At 45.3% G+C, this 19,431-nt stretch overlaps 4 non-coding genes and 3 pseudogenes across 4 annotated transcripts; all 7 read right to left on the bottom strand.

The window, feature by feature from the left end:
- Positions 1-883: 883 nt before the first annotated feature.
- Positions 884-1,074, bottom strand: LOC142653311 (U2 spliceosomal RNA). Its single transcript, XR_012848247.1, has one exon. It is a non-coding gene; the product is annotated as a U2 spliceosomal RNA (small nuclear RNA).
- Positions 1,075-2,308: 1,234 nt separating this feature from the next.
- LOC142654477 (U2 spliceosomal RNA) lies at positions 2,309-2,452 on the bottom strand (annotated as a pseudogene).
- A 4,703-nt stretch (positions 2,453-7,155) lies between these two features.
- Positions 7,156-7,323, bottom strand: LOC142654316 (U2 spliceosomal RNA; annotated as a pseudogene).
- A 1,229-nt stretch (positions 7,324-8,552) lies between these two features.
- On the bottom strand, positions 8,553-8,743 carry LOC142653241 (U2 spliceosomal RNA). Its single transcript, XR_012848179.1, has one exon. It is a non-coding gene; the product is annotated as a U2 spliceosomal RNA (small nuclear RNA).
- Positions 8,744-9,977: 1,234 nt separating this feature from the next.
- LOC142654097 (U2 spliceosomal RNA) lies at positions 9,978-10,158 on the bottom strand (annotated as a pseudogene).
- A 6,535-nt stretch (positions 10,159-16,693) lies between these two features.
- Positions 16,694-16,884, bottom strand: LOC142655138 (U2 spliceosomal RNA). Its single transcript, XR_012849428.1, has one exon. It is a non-coding gene; the product is annotated as a U2 spliceosomal RNA (small nuclear RNA).
- Positions 16,885-18,122: 1,238 nt separating this feature from the next.
- On the bottom strand, positions 18,123-18,313 carry LOC142655137 (U2 spliceosomal RNA). The gene has a single exon (XR_012849427.1). It is a non-coding gene; the product is annotated as a U2 spliceosomal RNA (small nuclear RNA).
- Between the last annotated feature and the right edge of the window lie 1,118 nt (positions 18,314-19,431).

The raw sequence follows: 19,431 nt of genomic DNA, 5'->3' as shown, positions 1-19,431 counted from the left end.
CTGACCAACACTGCCTGGGCCCAGGCTTTTATCTCTGAGGCCCCATTATGATGTCAGAAAGCTGGCTCTGGCTCCTCAGGGCTCCACTATGACACGTGCAAAGTTCCGTCTGAACTTTATATAAGACGGTGCGGCTCAGTCAGTCACTCAGTGTTGCCTGAGAGGGCAACACTGCAACAGCCGGCCGCCAGGCTGTCTTTTTTTGCACAGCTAGTTGCCTCCAGGAGGCCACAAGAGGGAGACAAGGGACTGCAAAATGGAAAATAAGCATCCACCAACTTTACAGACAACTTCTCCTTGCTCCTACAACCTCCATCCTTGCACAGTTTGTTATTCTTCTAGGTAACATAGTAACAAATCCAAATTGCTGCTCTCTTTGTAGGCAAGCAAGGCTTTGTTGCAACTGCAATTCTTACTCCTTCTTGAAATGTAGGGACGACAGTACATTCCATCACATCCATCTAGTGTACACAGGTAGGTCCATTGTGGCGGGCGGGCGGGCGGGCCGGCGGGCGGGCGGCTTTAATGGCTGTTTGCTGTTCCCCTACTCCACTCCACTATTTGACTGTGGTGCTGCATCAATCAGTGGCTGGCTCAGGTGCAGCTCTTTAACTTACCTAAAAGGGAGGGCGGAGAGAAGACAAGGAAGGTGAATGAGCTGTTCCAATGTGAAATGCCGGAAACACAGACACACCTGCGACACAAAACAAGAGGTGGCAATGTATTCATTAATTGCATTTAATCAATTAGCTCATTATCACTCATGCATTGTCCAACAGGTGTTGAAATAATGGGATTAAAAGGGGAGATCCCTTCAGAAAGACAGAAACAATGGCAAACACAAAAAACACTTTTGGAATCTGATTTTAGTCAACACATAAGGAAAGGGTGCACCGGTCCTGGAAATACTGCAATACCAGGTCAATGCGTGGAGTGGACAGAGCAAGCTCTATTTCCATCTCCCTGTTCTAAAAATACATTTAATATATGGTCCCCAGATAGGGGACGTATCAGATATTAAACTGATAAGAACAGATACTACACTTGATCTTAGCCAAAAGGCCGAGAAGCAATAACCCGAACGGGCCGCGCGTTGCCCGAGCCTGCCCGATACTGCTGTTCAGCCCTTGCAGCGATTCAGCCTACTTCTAGGCAATTCCATGGGGCCCTGCAGGCTCACACACTCACAGCTACACGGGAGGTGAATAAAGGCCGGAGAGGAAGCCAGACAGGATTTGCTTCTTTTGCTTGCACCACAATGCAGTGCTGAAAGAGGAGGAATCTACATAAAAACGCCTTCCTGGCAACGCCCAAATGCCCTGCTGCCATGCAGATAAACACTGGCAGCGGCAGCAAGTGCATGCCCACAGCCACCCCTTGTTCCTTCACACCTTGTATCAGCTGTAATCCAGTCCAGTCCAGTGCTGCCTGCTGAGCAGCACTGACCAACACTGCCTGGGCCCAGGCTTTTTTCTCTGAGGCCCCATTATGATGTCAGAAAGCTGGCTCTGGCTCCTCAGGGCTCCACTATGACACGTGCAAAGTTCCGTCTGAACTTTATATAAGACGGTGCGGCTCAGTCAGTCACTCAGTGTTGCCTGAGAGGGCAACACTGCAACAGCCGGCCGCCAGGCTGTCTTTTTTTGCACAGCTAGTTGCCTCCAGGAGGCCACAAGAGGGAGACAAGGGACTGCAAAATGGAAAATAAGCATCCACCAACTTTACAGACAACTTCTCCTTGCTCCTACAACCTCCATCCTTGCACAGTTTGTTATTCTTCTAGGTAACATAGTAACAAATCCAAATTGCTGCTCTCTTTGTAGGCAAGCAAGGCTTTGTTGCAACTGCAATTCTTACTCCTTCTTGAAATGTAGGGACGACAGTACATTCCATCACATCCATCTAGTGTACACAGGTAGGTCCATTGTGGCGGGCGGGCGGGCGGCTTTAATGGCTGTTTGCTGTTCCCCTACTCCACTCCACTATTTGACTGTGGTGCTGCATCAATCAGTGGCTGGCTCAGGTGCAGCTCTTTAACTTACCTAAAAGGGAGGGCGGAGAGAAGACAAGGAAGGTGAATGAGCTGTTCCAATGTGAAATGCCGGAAACACAGACACACAGACGACACAAAACAAGAGGTGGCAATGTATTCATTAATTGCATTTAATCAATTAGCTCATTATCACTCATGCATTGTCCAACAGGTGTTGAAATAATGGGATTAAAAGGGGAGATCCCTTCAGAAAGACAGAAACAATGGCAAACACAAAAAACACTTTTGGAATCTGATTTTAGTCAACACATAAGGAAAGGGTGCACCGGTCCTGGAAATACTGCAATACCAGGTCAATGCGTGGAGTGGACAGAGCAAGCTCTATTTCCATCTCCCTGTTCTAAAAATCCATTTAACAGGTTCCCGACCGCTGGCCGTAAATATACGGCCAGCAGTCAGGGTCTCTAAAGTCCGGCGTATAGTATATATACGGCCGCACTTCAGAGACTGTGCACGCGCGATCGCGTGCACACAGCTCTGTGCCCTGGCTGTTACTAACAGCCATGGGCACTGGGCAGAATGTCAGGGGTCAATCTTTTGGCCCCTGAACATGTGATCGCTGTGACAACCAATCACAGCGATCACATGCATTTCTGCATAGAAAACAGTGTGCACGCGTTCGCGTGCACACAGCCCTGTGCCCTCGCTGTTACCAACAGCTCTGGGCACTGGGCAGAGTATCAGGGACCAATCTGATGGTCCCTGATCATGTGGTCGCTGTGAAAACCTATCACAGCGACCACATTTGTTTTATTTTGACTTTTCTGGCAGTAAATCTCCTGCCTCTTTTCTTCTCCTCAAACATTGTTTCAGTTTGAGGAGAAGAAGAGACTCGAGAGAATTGCTGCCAGAAGAATACAGTGAAAAAAAATACAGTTACACTAAAACATTCTCTGTATAGATAGATTTCTATCTATCTATACAATCTATCTATCCATCTATCTTTTTTTCTATCTATCTACCTTTCTTTCTTTTATTCTATTAGAATAGGCAGGTAGGGAGTATATAATTATATATATATCCACATATATATAATATATATAGCAATAGCGGTTTATTTTTTTGTTAGCGGTAGTATAGATATATATAGCAGTTAGTTTGTGTGTTTTATAAAAAAAAAAAAAAAAAATTTGTTTAGTTAGTGTTAGTGTTAGTTACGTTATGGCGAGGAAGTTGTTTAGCGCCGAGGAGGCATACGCCATGCTGTGGTCTGAGTCGGAGACCGCATCAGAGATGGCGTCCGAGATGGAACCTGTTTTAGGTAGTGACGATGACAGCGTCACTTCAGGTTCATCTTCAGGGGACGTTGTCCCTGATGCAGTCGAAACTGCAGAACATGAAAGCGCAGGGCCAAGTAGCGCTGTAGCACGGGACAGCCTGGTCCCTCCAGTCCAGGCTCTTGTATGGGCACCTGCCCCATCTTTTGGGCCTAGAATCCACGGATTTACGGCCACTCCTGGCATAACCGTGGACAATACAAATTTTGTCCAAATGGATTACTTCCATTTATTTATAACGGACGACACCCTAAATCAGATTGTCCACGAAACAAATTTATATGCCACGCAATATATAAGGCAGAAACCTTCATCCACCCATGCCAGAGATTGGACGTCCACCAATTTGCAGGAATTAAAAAAATTTTTGGGGCTCACCCTAAATATGGGTATTGTCAAAAAGCCCTCCATTAGGTCTTACTGGTCAACAAGACCCGCCCAAGCTACCCCAGTATATTCTGCAGTAATGCCCAGGTCTCGTTATGAGACAATAATGAGGTTCCTCCACTTCAATGACAACGCACAGGCCCCCCCAAGTACCGATGCAAACCGGGATCGGTTGTTCAAAATAAGACCGCTAATAAATTCCCTGAATAATTTATTTCTGCAACTCTACACCCCTGAGCAGAATGTAAGTGTGGACGAATCCCTCCTCAACTTTCATGGCAGACTTAGCTTTCGCCAATATCTACCTTCCAAAAGGGCAAGATATGGCGTTAAGCTCTACAAATTGTGTGAAAGCGGGTCAGGATATACCACCGCCTTCAGGATTTATGAAGGGTGGGACCGCACAATAAATGTTCCTGGATGCCCCCCTGATCTTTCCACCAGCAGTAAGATCGTGTGGGAGATAATGCAGCCTCTGCTTCACAAGGGGTACCACCTGTACTGTGATAATTTTTATTCCAGTGTGCCCCTGTTTAGGCATTTGCATGTTGCAAGGACTGGGGCATGTGGTACCATGCGCAAAAACCGAATTGGTTTTCCACAGCAATTAGTGGGGAAGTGCATGGTAAAGGGGGACTCCTGTGCTTATGCATCTGAAGAATTGCTGGCGGTCAAGTTCAGGGATCGCAAAGATGTGTATGTGCTAAGCACGATTCATACCGCAGGAACAGTGGCAGTGAGGGAAAGAGGGGCAACATCGGACAAGCACAAACCAGTGAGCGTGTCCGAATATAACAAGTACATGGGGGGGGGTGGATTTAAGCGACCAGGTTTTACAGCCCTATTTAGTAAAACGCAAAACTAAAACCTGGTACAAAAAGGTGGCCATTTATTTGTTACAGGTGGCCATCCACAACTCATTTGTGCTCTATAAAAAAAACAGAGGCAGAGACACATACCTGGATTTCCAGGAAAAAATTATTGAAGGCCTCATTTTTGATGTTCAGGACACCCGAGAATGCCCCCAGTCTGAGGATGTCACGCGACTGACTGAAAGACACTTCATCAGTCGGATTCCCCCAACAGCAACCAGAAGCAACCCCCAGAAAAAGTGCCGCGTCTGCAGAAAAGACGGGCACCGCAAAGATTCCCGATATTTCTGTCCCTCATGTCCCTCACAACCAGGCCTGTGCATTGAGCCATGTTTTAAAAAATACCACACTGTTCTGAATTATTAGATTTTAGTTAATTTGTTGAAAATATATTTGCCCTACATTACGTTTTTATTTTTCCCCTGATTTTACTCCAAGGGTGAGGGAGGGAATGGGTGGGGGGTGGATGTCATGTTTGATGTTTTCTAAAGTTCATCTGCTGGAGAGCTCCATTTGCATTAACCTGAAATTTCTTATTTTAGAAAACCCCAAAAAATAAATTCCCATTATACCCCTAGATGAATATTTTGGGATTTCTGCTTCAAGAGCAGATATTTTGGAAGTGTTATAGAAACTCTGTTGAGTTTTGTAAAACCAGCTTTGAAAAAAAGCGATTTGTGAAATAATCTTCTTCTATCCTCCGCCCTCCTACATCTCTATGTGATAAATAAGGCCACATATTTGGTATCCCCATGCACGGGAGAAGTGGCAGAATGTGAACGGAGATTAATTTTGACCGTGGTCTATACCGTGTGTGAAAAATGCTGGTATAAACTTACGCATTTGCTAAAAAGTGCTAATTTTATTTTGATCCATCTTATTCAAGAAACTTTCAGAAGAAAACTGGACTGTCTAAAAATATGATAAACCCCTTGAAGGAAACCTTGTGGGGTCTACTTGTGTGAATGAAGTCATTTATGGGGTGTTTCTAATGTTTCAGCAGCATTACACCCCCCAGAAAACAGTATGCGGCTCTAAAATCAAATGCAGAATTCCTGGACCAAAAAGCCTCCTTTTATGCCAAGCCCTGGCACATGCCCGCACAGTGAATAAGGCACACATATTTGGTATCCCCATGCACGGGAGAAGTGGAAGAACGTGAAAGGAGATTAATTTTGTCCGTGGTCTATACCGTGTGTGAAAAATACTAGCCTAAACTGACGCATTTGCTAAAAAAGTGCTGATTTTATTTTGTTCCATCTTATTCAAGAAACTTTCAGAAGAAAACTGGACTTGCTAAAAATATGATAAACCCCTTGAAGGAAACCTTGTGGGGTCTACTTGTGTGAATGAAGTCATTTATGGGGTGTTTCTAATGTTTCAGCAGCATTAGGCCCCCCAGAAAACAGTATGCGGCTCTAAAATCAAATGCAAAATTCCTGGACCGAAAAGGCCAAAAAGCCTCCTTTTATGCCAAGCCCTGGCACATGCCCGCACAGTGAATAAGGCACACATATTTGGTATCCCCATGCACGGGAGAAGTGGAAGAACGTGAAAGGAGATGAATTTTGTCCGTGGTCTATACCGTGTGTGAAAAATACTAGCCTAAACTGACGCATTTGCTAAAAAAGTGCTGATTTTATTTTGTTCCATCTTATTCAAGAAACTTTCAGAAGAAAACTGGACTTGCTAAAAATATGATAAACCCCTTGAAGGAAACCTTGTGGGGTCTACTTGTGTGAATTAAGTCATTTATAGGGTGTTTCTAATGTTTCAGCAGCATTAGGCCCCCCAGAAAACAGTATGCGGCTCTAAAATCAAATGCAAAATTCCTGGACCGAAAAGGCCAAAAAGCCTCCTTTTATGCCAAGCCCTGGCACATGCCCGCACAGTGAATAAGGCACACATATTTGGTATCCCCATGCACGGGAGAAGTGGAAGAACGTGAAAGGAGATGAATTTTGTCCGTGGTCTATACCGTGTGTGAAAAATACTAGCCTAAACTGACGCATTTGCTAAAAAAGTGCTGATTTTATTTTGTTCCATCTTATTCAAGAAACTTTCAGAAGAAAACTGGACTGTCTAAAAATATGATAAACCCCTTGAAGGAAACCTTGTGGGGTCTACTTGTGTGAATGAAGTCATTTATGGGGTGTTTCTAATGTTTCAGCAGCATTAGGCCCCCCAGAAAACAGTATGCGGCTCTAAAATCAAATGCAAAATTCCTGGACCGAAAAGGCCAAAAAGCCTCCTTTTATGCCAAGCCCTGGCACATGCCCGCACAGTGAATAAGGCTCACATATTTGGTATCCCCATGCACGGGAGAAGTGGAAGAATGTGAAAGGAGATTAATTTTGGCCGTGGTTCATACCGTGTGTGAAAAATGCTAGCATAAACCGACGCAATTGTTAAATTCTTGCATTTTTTTCCAATTTTGCCCACTTTAGTGAAAAAAAAAAAAAATTATATATACTGACAAATGCCACTAAAACAAAGCCCTATCTGTCCTTTAAAAAGAGTGTAAAATTCAAAGATGAACTTTATTCACCTGCTGAGTTATAGTCATGTAAAGAAGCGCATAGCAAAATTGTGACATTTGCTCTGGTCATTTAGCTGTAAAACAGCCTAGTCCTTAACCGGTTAATATATGGTCCCCAGATAGGGGACGTATCAGATATTAAACTGATAAGAACAGATACTACACTTGATCTTAGCCAAAAGGCCGAGAAGCGATAACCCGAACGGGCCGCGCGTTGCCCGAGCCTGCCCGATACTGCTGTTCAGCCCTTGCAGCGATTCAGCCTACTTCTAGGCAATTCCATGGGGCCCTGCAGGCTCACACACTCACAGCTACACGGGAGGTGAATAAAGGCCGGAGAGGAAGCCAGACAGGATTTGCTTCTTTTGCTTGCACCACAATGCAGTGCTGAAAGAGGAGGAATCTACATAAAAATGCCTTCCTGGCAACGCCCAAATGCCCTGCTGCCATGCAGATAAACACTGGCAGCGGCAGCAAGTGCATCCCACAGCCACCCCTTGTTCCTTCACACCTTGTATCAGCTGTAATCCAGTCCAGTCCAGTGCTGCCTGCTGAGCAGCACTGACCAACACTGCCTGGGCCCAGGCTTTTATCTCTGAGGCCCCATTATGATGTCAGAAAGCTGGCTCTGGCTCCTCAGGGCTCCACTATGACACGTGCAAAGTTCCGTCTGAACTTTATATAAGACGGTGCGGCTCAGTCAGTCACTCAGTGTTGCCTGAGAGGGCAACACTGCAACAGCCGGCCGCCAGGCTGTCTTTTTTTGCACAGCTAGTTGCCTCCAGGAGGCCACAAGAGGGAGACAAGGGACTGCAAAATGGAAAATAAGCATCCACCAACTTTACAGACAACTTCTCCTTGCTCCTACAACCTCCATCCTTGCACAGTTTGTTATTCTTCTAGGTAACATAGTAACAAATCCAAATTGCTGCTCTCTTTGTAGGCAAGCAAGGCTTTGTTGCAACTGCAATTCTTACTCCTTCTTGAAATGTAGGGACGACAGTACATTCCATCACATCCATCTAGTGTACACAGGTAGGTCCATTGTGGCGGGCGGGCGGGCGGCTTTAATGGCTGTTTGCTGTTCCCCCTACTCCACTATTTGACTGTGGTGCTGCATCAATCAGTGGCTGGCTCAGGTGCTGCTCTTTAACTTACCTAAAAGGGAGGGCGGAGAGAAGACAAGGAAGGTGAATGAGCTGTTCCAATGTGAAATGCCGGAAACACAGACACACAGACGACACAAAACAAGAGGTGGCAATGTATTCATTAATTGCATTTAATCAATTAGCTCATTATCACTCATGCATTGTCCAAGAGGTGTTGAAATAATGGGATTAAAAGGGGAGATCCCTTCAGAAAGACAGAAACAATGGCAAACACAAAAAACACTTTTGGAATCTGATTTTAGTCAACACATAAGGAAAGGGTGCACCGGTCCTGGAAATACTGCAATACCAGGTCAATGCGTGGAGTGGACAGAGCAAGCTCTATTTCCATCTCCCTGTTCTAAAAATCCATTTAATATATGGTCCCCAGATAGGGGACGTATCAGATATTAAACTGATAAGAACAGATACTACACTTGATCTTAGCCAAAAGGCCGAGAAGCGATAACCCGAACGGGCCGCGCGTTGCCCGAGCCTGCCCGATACTGCTGTTCAGCCCTTGCAGCGATTCAGCCTACTTCTAGGCAATTCCATGGGGCCCTGCAGGCTCACACACTCACAGCTACACGGGAGGTGAATAAAGGCCGGAGAGGAAGCCAGACAGGATTTGCTTCTTTTGCTTGCACCACAATGCAGTGCTGAAAGAGGAGGAATCTACATAAAAACGCCTTCCTGGCAACGCCCAAATGCCCTGCTGCCATGCAGATAAACACTGGCAGCGGCAGCAAGTGCATGCCCACAGCCACCCCTTGTTCCTTCACACCTTGTATCAGCTGTAATCCAGTCCAGTCCAGTGCTGCCTGCTGAGCAGCACTGACCAACACTGCCTGGGCCCAGGCTTTTATCTCTGAGGCCCCATTATGATGTCAGAAAGCTGGCTCTGGCTCCTCAGGGCTCCACTATGACACGTGCAAAGTTCCGTCTGAACTTTATATAAGACGGTGCGGCTCAGTCAGTCACTCAGTGTTGCCTGAGAGGGCAACACTGCAACAGCCGGCCGCCAGGCTGTCTTTTTTTGCACAGCTAGTTGCCTCCAGGAGGCCACAAGAGGGAGACAAGGGACTGCAAAATGGAAAATAAGCATCCACCAACTTTACAGACAACTTCTCCTTGCTCCTACAACCTCCATCCTTGCACAGTTTGTTATTCTTCTAGGTAACATAGTAACAAATCCAAATTGCTGCTCTCTTTGTAGGCAAGCAAGGCTTTGTTGCAACTGCAATTCTTACTCCTTCTTGAAATGTAGGGACGACAGTACATTCCATCACATCCATCTAGTGTACACAGGTAGGTCCATTGTGGCGGGCGGGCGGGCGGCTTTAATGGCTGTTTGCTGTTCCCCTACTCCACTCCACTATTTGACTGTGGTGCTGCATCAATCAGTGGCTGGCTCAGGTGCAGCTCTTTAACTTACCTAAAAGGGAGGGCGGAGAGAAGACAAGGAAGGTGAATGAGCTGTTCCAATGTGAAATGCCGGAAACACAGACACACAGACGACACAAAACAAGAGGTGGCAATGTATTCATTAATTGCATTTAATCAATTAGCTCATTATCACTCATGCATTGTCCAACAGGTGTTGAAATAATGGGATTAAAAGGGGAGATCCCTTCAGAAAGACAGAAACAATGGCAAACACAAAAAACACTTTTGGAATCTGATTTTAGTCAACACATAAGGAAAGGGTGCACCGGTCCTGGAAATACTGCAATACCAGGTCAATGCGTGGAGTGGACAGAGCAAGCTCTATTTCCATCTCCCTGTTCTAAAAATCCATTTAATATATGGTCCCCAGATAGGGGACGTATCAGATATTAAACTGATAAGAACAGATTTTTTTTAAGTTGACTACCCCAACTTTGGGGGTAACCGTTTATTTAAAATTTTTCAGATTTTACAATAAATCAACATTTTTCAACATTTTTACAGAGATTCAGATTTTACAACAATGGTTAAAAAATAAATACAAATTGTCAGATTAAAATCATACAATTTATAAAAGGGCACTTGGTGGCATCATATTATAGAATTCCATTCGCTAAAAAACCATTTTCTACTTAAAACAGGAGAGAATTTTTTGTCTAAAAGATAATACTTGTGCATTTCATAAAAACAAATTCCTAAAATATCATTCACAGATAAAATTTCATGTTTGAATAAAAGAATATTCCTGGCCGCCCACAGAGCTGCTTTAACGCAGTTAGTAATCTTCCATGCCATAATTTTCTGAGTCCTTGTTGGGCACTCCAGACATCCGTAAAAAATGCCTTCACTTGTAATTCTCTTTATTCCGGTTATCTTCTTCATCAAGGGGAGGATTTTTGTCCATATAAGTTGTGAAAAATAGCATTGCCAAAAGAGATGTAAGACTGTCTCGTCATCGCGGCATCCTCCCCTTGGACACGCAGCCGAGTTGGTCAGTCCCCTTCGATGCTGGAATGCCCGGCATGGAAGACACTCGTGGGCGCAGCTCCAGGCCAGATCCTTCTGTGAATTAAAAATGAATTTAGCATTAACCATGCTCCAGATAATTTTGCATTTGTTTTCATTAAAATTGCTAATGGGGGCTATTAAAACATTTTCTTTTATTTCCTTTAAAACATATTTACTATTTTTTACATCTTCTATTCTTTTGTCTTTTAGGTTAAAAAGGTTCACTATTTTTTCTAAAATCTTATACTGGTCTGGCAGGTTAAAAGCATATGGCGAGCTTAAAACCGTAGAGAACCATCCGTACCTCCTCATAAAATAGCCAGTGTTAAAACGGATAAAATAAGACCAGTAGTGTTCCTTAAAAACAGTATTAAGACACAATGTAAAAAAATGGATTAAAAGAAATGCCTTTATATTTGGAAAATCTTTACCACCCATTAGCTTTGGCAACATCACTTTTTCTCTCCTGAGCTTCTCCATCCTAGAATTCCATAAAAATGTAAAACATGCCTTGGTAATCTTTTTTAATAAAATATCAGGGGGAGGGAAAACCATACTTAGATACAATAAAATTGGTAAAATCACCATTTTTGTGATTAAAATTTTTCCCTCCATTGTCAGTTTTCTAAGATTCCATGAACAAATTTTCTTATTAACTTTTTGTGCCACCAAGTCCCAACTGATAAAACCATTGTTTGACTCATTGAAGGAGACCCCTAAAATCTGTACAGACTCCGACACAGGGACTGGAATGTCCTGTAAAATCATGTTGCCAATATTTAAAATATTACTTTTATTAAAATTGACTTTAAAACCGGAGGAGCAGCAAAATTGGTATATCTGTTGTAATGCTTTTTGCAGTGACGGGGCGTCCCTGCACAGGACCGCAACATCATCCATGTACCCCACTACTTTTGCCTCTAGTCCCCCCCCCGCCCGGCAGGGGGACTCCACATATCTGCCTGTCATTCCTCAATCTGCAGAGTAGAGGCTCGATCGCACATATAAAAAGTAGTGGGGACAAGGGACACCCCTGCTTCACTCCGGAGTTTAAAAGGACATCCTGTGTCTTAAAACCCTTTACTAAAATCTTGCTCGTGCAATTTTCATAAAAGGCCTTCAGAGACTGTAAAAAACCTTCTGGTATACCCATCTTTTCTAAAACCTTAAAAAGATAAAAATGTGATACTCTATCAAAGGCTTTCTCGAAATCTATAGATAAAACCGCCAATCTACCTTTTCTCTCCTTCGTATCACTAATAACATCTTTTAAAAGGTTTAAATTGTCCCATATGCTCCTCCCAGGTATCCCACAGACTTGGTTGGAGTGGACGATTTTTTCTATAACAGCCTTTAGCCTATTCGCGCAAATCTTGGCCATTATTTTATAGTCTGCGTTTAGTAAGGTGATAGGCCTCCAGTTTTTAATATCTGTTTTGTCCCCCTTTTTATAAAGCAGGGATACCTCACCTTTCTTCCAGGACCCCGGGAGGGCTTTTGTTCTAAAAACTTGAGTAAAAAGGGAATAGAGATCCTCTTTTAAAACTCCATAAAATGTGACATAAAACTCTATGGGTATACCATCAGGGCCAGGGACTTTACCTGTTTTAAAACTCTTGATGGTATCTAAAATCTCCTGTTCCGTAATATCCTGTAATAAAAAATCTTTGGAGACAGGATTTAAAACAGCGTCAACCTCCTTCAATGAGTCGTTCATCAAATCAACATTAACAAGTTTTATATTAAAAAGATCCGCATAAAATCTGTGTACCTTTTTTAAAATATTGTCAGTGTTTGTATCTCCATCAACATTGTCTAACAGGGTATGCTTATCGTTAATTTTCTTAAAAAAGTACCTGGAGCAGGTCTCATTTTCCTCGAGGTGTTTCATTTTTGAACGAAAGACAATTTCCTTACCTCTCTGCTCCAGGCACTGGGAGATCTCCTTCCTAATCTCCATAATCTCCTCCTCCACCTGCATACCCTGTTCTCTGAACTTGTATTGGGTCTGCAGACGGGTATTCAAATTAGCAAAAAAATCCTGTTTTTCTTTAGCTTTTCTCCTTCCGATTTTTATGAAAAAGTCTCTTATTTTTATTTTTATTTTCTCCCACCATGAGACTATGGACATATTTGGATGTCTTACCCGTCTGCAGCCCTTATAAAAGGTAATAAAATCAGATAAAATTTGCGGATCATCTAAAAGGGAAACGTTCATTTTCCAGGCTTTTTTGACAGTATTTTTCCCAATATCATTTTTAACTTTAAAATACAATAATTTATGATCAGATAAAACATTGGGATTAAGATCACATTTAAAAGGCAGTACTTGATAAGAGCAGAATATAAAATCGATCCTGGAGCTACAGTTCACATTGCTCCAGGTGACGCCGGCCTCTGCAGATAAATTGCTGTTACATTTCTTAAAAACATCAGTAAGTTTAAAATCAGTAACTATATCTTTTAATAATGAGGAGGTTTTGTCATAATTCCTGCTTACTGAGTTAGAGAACCGGCGTTCCCCCTTTAAAATACAATTAAAATCACCCGCTAAAACAAGTGGCTCTGAATCGTTTAAAAAAAGGGGTAAAATCTCTAGCATTCTAGCTCTTTCATTCTTGTCCGAGGACCCATAAAAATTTAAAAACTGCCATCTAATACCGTCTATAAAAGCTTTGACCAATAAAATTATACCTGGTAAAATTTCATTAAAACTGTCAATTAAAACGTTCCCTTTAAATAAAATGGCGACACCTGCGGCTCTGGAATCGTTAGACCCGGACCACACTGAAGGTCCGAGTCTCCAGTCTTCCTTATATTTGTTGTAGTTCGTGCGATGTGGGATACAGCATTCCTGTAGGAAAAAAACGGTGGCGGAAAAAATAGAAAGATAGTCAAACAGGGCAGCTCTTCTCGTCTTGGAATGCACGCTCCTAACATTTAAGGAAATGCCACCTAACTCTGCCATGAGGAAAAGGGAAAAGAGACAGTCTTATGTAATCTTACCCGAGGTGGCCTCAGCAGTCCTCGGCGTTACCAGAGACCTCACTCGAACTCTCATCGCCCTCCGACTTCAAACCGACTGTATAAGTTGAGGAGATTGGAGAGGAACTCATGTCAGACAGCTGACCCCCCGCCATACCTGAGGCACTTATCGAAAATGGGTCCCAGATGGACTCCACGGGCAAGGTTTCTGGAGCATTTTGTATGGCAGCCTCCTCCCCTACGATAGGGGCAGGAAACGCACTCGCGGCCGTTTCAGGGACTTCTGTCACCTCAGAGGCAGCTATGCTTGTCTCCCCCAACTGGCGAGAAGGGGGGAGACCTTCAGCTGGTGCTTCCGGGGGCGCGTCAACTGGTTTCCCTGCTTTCGCTCTAGCAGGTACTCCCATCGGCACCCCCGCTGCCACCTCTGAGTACGCCCTACGCCTCTTAGACCTAGCTGCCGCTCCGCCCGGGTCCTCTGCCTCAGGTACAGGCTGACCCAGCATCTCCTGCGGCCCAGGCGGATCAGCTTCATCCGAACTACCCATCTCCTCCGTTTCCTGAGGGGGCTTTTTCGTCCGCTGATCACTGGCTCTTCTCTTAAACCGCCTTTGCTCCTTTGGGTCACCTGTTTGGGGGGGTCTGCTGGAGGTGTCCATGTCATCTGCCTCTTCACCTCTTGGTTCCTCTCCTTGTGCGGGGGCGATCTGGCCTGCTGGCTGCTCTGGACGCCTCGGCCGGACCTCGGGTTGTTCCGATCTGTGGGGACAAGTAGCATATAGATGACCAACTCGGCTGCAAAAACGACACCTTTTCCCCAGAGGGCAAGTTTTGGCCTCGTGCTCAGAGCTGCCACAGTTCCTACAGGTGCTTTCGCAGAACTCTTTGGTGTGACCGTACTTTTGACATTTTCTACAGAATGTATAAAAAAGATCTCCTGCCATATCACCTAATTTAAAGCGTGCTGGCGGCAACATTATCCCCCCTGCTGTATTGGCATCTCTATAACAAGTTACTAAAAATCTCCACTTTGACGTCCAAACTCCAACTTCGTTCATTATTTTGCCAATACATTTAACACTTTTGAAATAGGGGGATAAAAAGGACATCACATCTTTTAAATCAGCAAACGGGCAGTACATTTTTATCACAATCATCTTAGTGATGTCCAACACATGTTCGTAAAATTCAATACCGTCCAGTCTCGGATCGTTTTTTACCATGTATGCCGCCAGCAGATCTTGGAACACTCCATTCTGTACAAAAGTTATGTCGTATGTTCTTCTCCTAGGATAGTCTTGTACCGCCAATATCTCCCGCTTCTGAATGTTGAAAATGCCAACAAGCACGGTCTCCACCAAGAACTTCAGGCCGCAGGTCGTCGCCTTCTCTTCTGATACAATAACACGGATTGTATTCTTTATCCGGGCATACGCCGGTATCTCACCAGGACTTTCGTCCATGGTGAGGGGATTTCTGGAAAGTCACGCCACCCGTTGGTGACGCAACGTCTACGCAGCTTCCCCTTTTCGGCCGAAGCCTACACGGGGGATATGTGGATCGCAACTCGTTGCTCAGGACTAAGCCTCTCTCCCAAATAGCAGCACGGGGGTGAAGTCCAGGCGAACCTGGACGATCCCCCGAGGCCGAGAGAGAGGGTACCTGAGCACCTCCCAACTAAGACCAGGCAGCACTGACTACAAGTAACCAGCACTACACTTGATCTCAGCCAGAAGGCCGAGAAGCCATAACCCGAACGGGCCGCGCGTTGCCCGAGCCTGCCCGATACTGCTGTTCAGCCCTTGCAGCGATTCAGCCTACTTCTAGGCAATTCCATGGGGCCCTGCAGGCTCACACACTCACAGCTACACGGGAGGTGAATAAAGGCCGGAGAGGAAGCCAGACAGGATTTGCTTCTTTTGCTTGCACCACAATGCAGTGCTGAAAGAGGAGGAATCTACATAAAAACGCCTTCCTGGCAACGCCCAAATGCCCTGCTGCCATGCAGATAAACACTGGCAGCGGCAGCAAGTGCATGCCCACAGCCACCCCTTGTTCCTTCACACCTTGTATCAGCTGTAATCCAGTCCAGTCCAGTGCTGCCTGCTGAGCAGCACTGACCAACACTGCCTGGGCCCAGGCTTTTATCTCTGAGGCCCCATTATGATGTCAGAAAGCTGGCTCTGGCTCCTCAGGGCTCCACTATGACACGTGCAAAGTTCCGTCTGAACTTTATATAAGACGGTGCGGCTCAGTCAGTCACTCAGTGTTGCCTGAGAGGGCAACACTGCAACAGCCGGCCGCCAGGCTGTCTTTTTTTGCACAGCTAGTTGCCTCCAGGAGGCCACAAGAGGGAGACAAGGGACTGCAAAATGGAAAATAAGCATCCACCAACTTTACAGACAACTTCTCCTTGCTCCTACAACCTCCATCCTTGCACAGTTTGTTATTCTTCTAGGTAACATAGTAACAAATCCAAATTGCTGCTCTCTTTGTAGGCAAGCAAGGCTTTGTTGCAACTGCAATTCTTACTCCTTCTTGAAATGTAGGGACGACAGTACATTCCATCACATCCATCTAGTGTACACAGGTAGGTCCATTGTGGCGGGCGGGCGGGCGGCTTTAATGGCTGTTTGCTGTTCCCCTACTCCACTATTTGACTGTGGTGCTGCATCAATCAGTGGCTGGCTCACGTGCAGCTCTTTAACTTACCTAAAAGGGAGGGCGGAGAGAAGACAAGGAAGGTGAATGAGCTGTTCCAATGTGAAATGCCGGAAACACAGACACACAGACGACACAAAACAAGAGGTGGCAATGTATTCATTAATTGCATTTAATCAATTAGCTCATTATCACTCATGCATTGTCCAACATGTGTTGAAATAATGGGATTAAAAGGGGAGATCCCTTCAGAAAGACAGAAACAATGGCAAACACAAAAAACACTTTTGGAATCTGATTTTAGTCAACACATAAGGAAAGGGTGCACCGGTCCTGGAAATACTGCAATACCAGGTCAATGCGTGGAGTGGACAGAGCAAGCTCTATTTCCATCTCCCTGTTCTAAAAATACATTTAATATATGGTCCCCAGATAGGGGACGTATCAGATATTAAACTGATAAGAACAGATACTACACTTGATCTTAGCCAAAAGGCCGAGAAGCGATAACCCGAACGGGCCGCGCGTTGCCCGAGCCTGCCCGATACTGCTGTTCAGCCCTTGCAGCGATTCAGCCTACTTCTAGGCAATTCCATGGGGCCCTGCAGGCTCACACACTCACAGCTACACGGGAGGTGAATAAAGGCCGGAGAGGAAGCCAGACAGGATTTGCTTCTTTTGCTTGCACCACAATGCAGTGCTGAAAGAGGAGGAATCTACATAAAAACGCCTTCCTGGCAACGCCCAAATGCCCTGCTGCCATGCAGATAAACACTGGCAGCGGCAGCAAGTGCATGCCCACAGCCACCCCTTGTTCCTTCACACCTTGTATCAGCTGTAATCCAGTCCAGTCCAGTGCTGCCTGCTGAGCAGCACTGACCAACACTGCCTGGGCCCAGGCTTTTATCTCTGAGGCCCCATTATGATGTCAGAAAGCTGGCTCTGGCTCCTCAGGGCTCCACTATGACACGTGCAAAGTTCCGTCTGAACTTTATATAAGACGGTGCGGCTCAGTCAGTCACTCAGTGTTGCCTGAGAGGGCAACACTGCAACAGCCGGCCGCCAGGCTGTCTTTTTTTGCACAGCTAGTTGCCTCCAGGAGGCCACAAGAGGGAGACAAGGGACTGCAAAATGGAAAATAAGCATCCACCAACTTTACAGACAACTTCTCCTTGCTCCTACAACCTCCATCCTTGCACAGTTTGTTATTCTTCTAGGTAACATAGTAACAAATCCAAATTGCTGCTCTCTTTGTAGGCAAGCAAGGCTTTGTTGCAACTGCAATTCTTACTCCTTCTTGAAATGTAGGGACGACAGTACATTCCATCACATCCATCTAGTGTACACAGGTAGGTCCATTGTGGCGGGCGGGCGGGCGGGCGGCTTTAATGGCTGTTTGCTGTTCCCCTACTCCACTCCACTATTTGACTGTGGTGCTGCATCAATCAGTGGCTGGCTCAGGTGCAGCTCTTTAACTTACCTAAAAGGGAGGGCGGAGAGAAGACAAGGAAGGTGAATGAGCTGTTCCAATGTGAAATGCCGGAAACACAGACACACAGACGACACAAAACAAGAGGTGGCAATGTATTCATTAATTGCATTTAATCAATTAGCTCATTATCACTCATGCATTGTCCAAGAGGTGTTGAAATAATGGGATTAAAAGGGGAGATCCCTTCAGAAAGACAGAAACAATGGCAAACACAAAAAACACTTTTGGAATCTGATTTTAGTCAACACATAAGGAAAGGGTGCACCGGTCCTGGAAATACTGCAATACCAGGTCAATGCGTGGAGTGGACAGAGCAAGCTCTATTTCCATCTCCCTGTTCTAAAAATACATTTAATATATGGTCCCCAGATAGGGGACGTATCAGATATTAAACTGATAAGAACAGATACTACACTTGATCTTAGCCAAAAGGCCGAGAAGCGATAACCCGAACGGGCCGCGCGTTGCCCGAGCCTGCCCGATACTGCTGTTCAGCCCTTGCAGCGATTCAGCCTACTTCTAGGCAATTCCATGGGGCCCTGCAGGCTCACACACTCACAGCTACACGGGAGGTGAATAAAGGCCGGAGAGGAAGCCAGACAGGATTTGCTTCTTTTGCTTGCACCACAATGCAGTGCTGAAAGAGGAGGAATCTACATAAAAACGCCTTCCTGGCAACGCCCAAATGCCCTGCTGCCATGCAGATAAACACTGGCAGCGGCAGCAAGTGCATGCCCACAGCCACCCCTTGTTCCTTCACACCTTGTATCAGCTGTAATCCAGTCCAGTCCAGTGCTGCCTGCTGAGCAGCACTGACCAACACTGCCTGGGCCCAGGCTTTTATCTCTGAGGCCCCATTATGATGTCAGAAAGCTGGCTCTGGCTCCTCAGGGCTCCACTATGACACGTGCAAAGTTCCGTCTGAACTTTATATAAGACGGTGCGGCTCAGTCAGTCACTCAGTGTTGCCTGAGAGGGCAACACTGCAACAGCCGGCCGCCAGGCTGTCTTTTTTTGCACAGCTAGTTGCCTCCAGGAGGCCACAAGAGGGAGACAAGGGACTGCAAAATGGAAAATAAGCATCCACCAACTTTACAGACAACTTCTCCTTGCTCCTACAACCTCCATCCTTGCACAGTTTGTTATTCTTCTAGGTAACATAGTAACAAATCCAAATTGCTGCTCTCTTTGTAGGCAAGCAAGGCTTTGTTGCAACTGCAATTCTTACTCCTTCTTGAAATGTAGGGACGACAGTACATTCCATCACATCCATCTAGTGTACACAGGTAGGTCCATTGTGGCGGGCGGGCGGGCGGCTTTAATGGCTGTTTGCTGTTCCCCTACTCCACTATTTGACTGTGGTGCTGCATCAATCAGTGGCTGGCTCAGGTGCAGCTCTTTAACTTACCTAAAAGGGAGGGCGGAGAGAAGACAAGGAAGGTGAATGAGCTGTTCCAATGTGAAATGCCGGAAACACAGACACACAGACGACACAAAACAAGAGGTGGCAATGTATTCATTAATTGCATTTAATCAATTAGCTCATTATCACTCATGCATTGT

Source organism: Rhinoderma darwinii, chromosome 5 (assembly GCF_050947455.1).
Source record: "Rhinoderma darwinii isolate aRhiDar2 chromosome 5, aRhiDar2.hap1, whole genome shotgun sequence".
NCBI lineage: Eukaryota > Metazoa > Chordata > Amphibia > Anura > Rhinodermatidae > Rhinoderma > Rhinoderma darwinii.
This window is presented reverse-complemented; position numbering and strand designations above follow the sequence as displayed.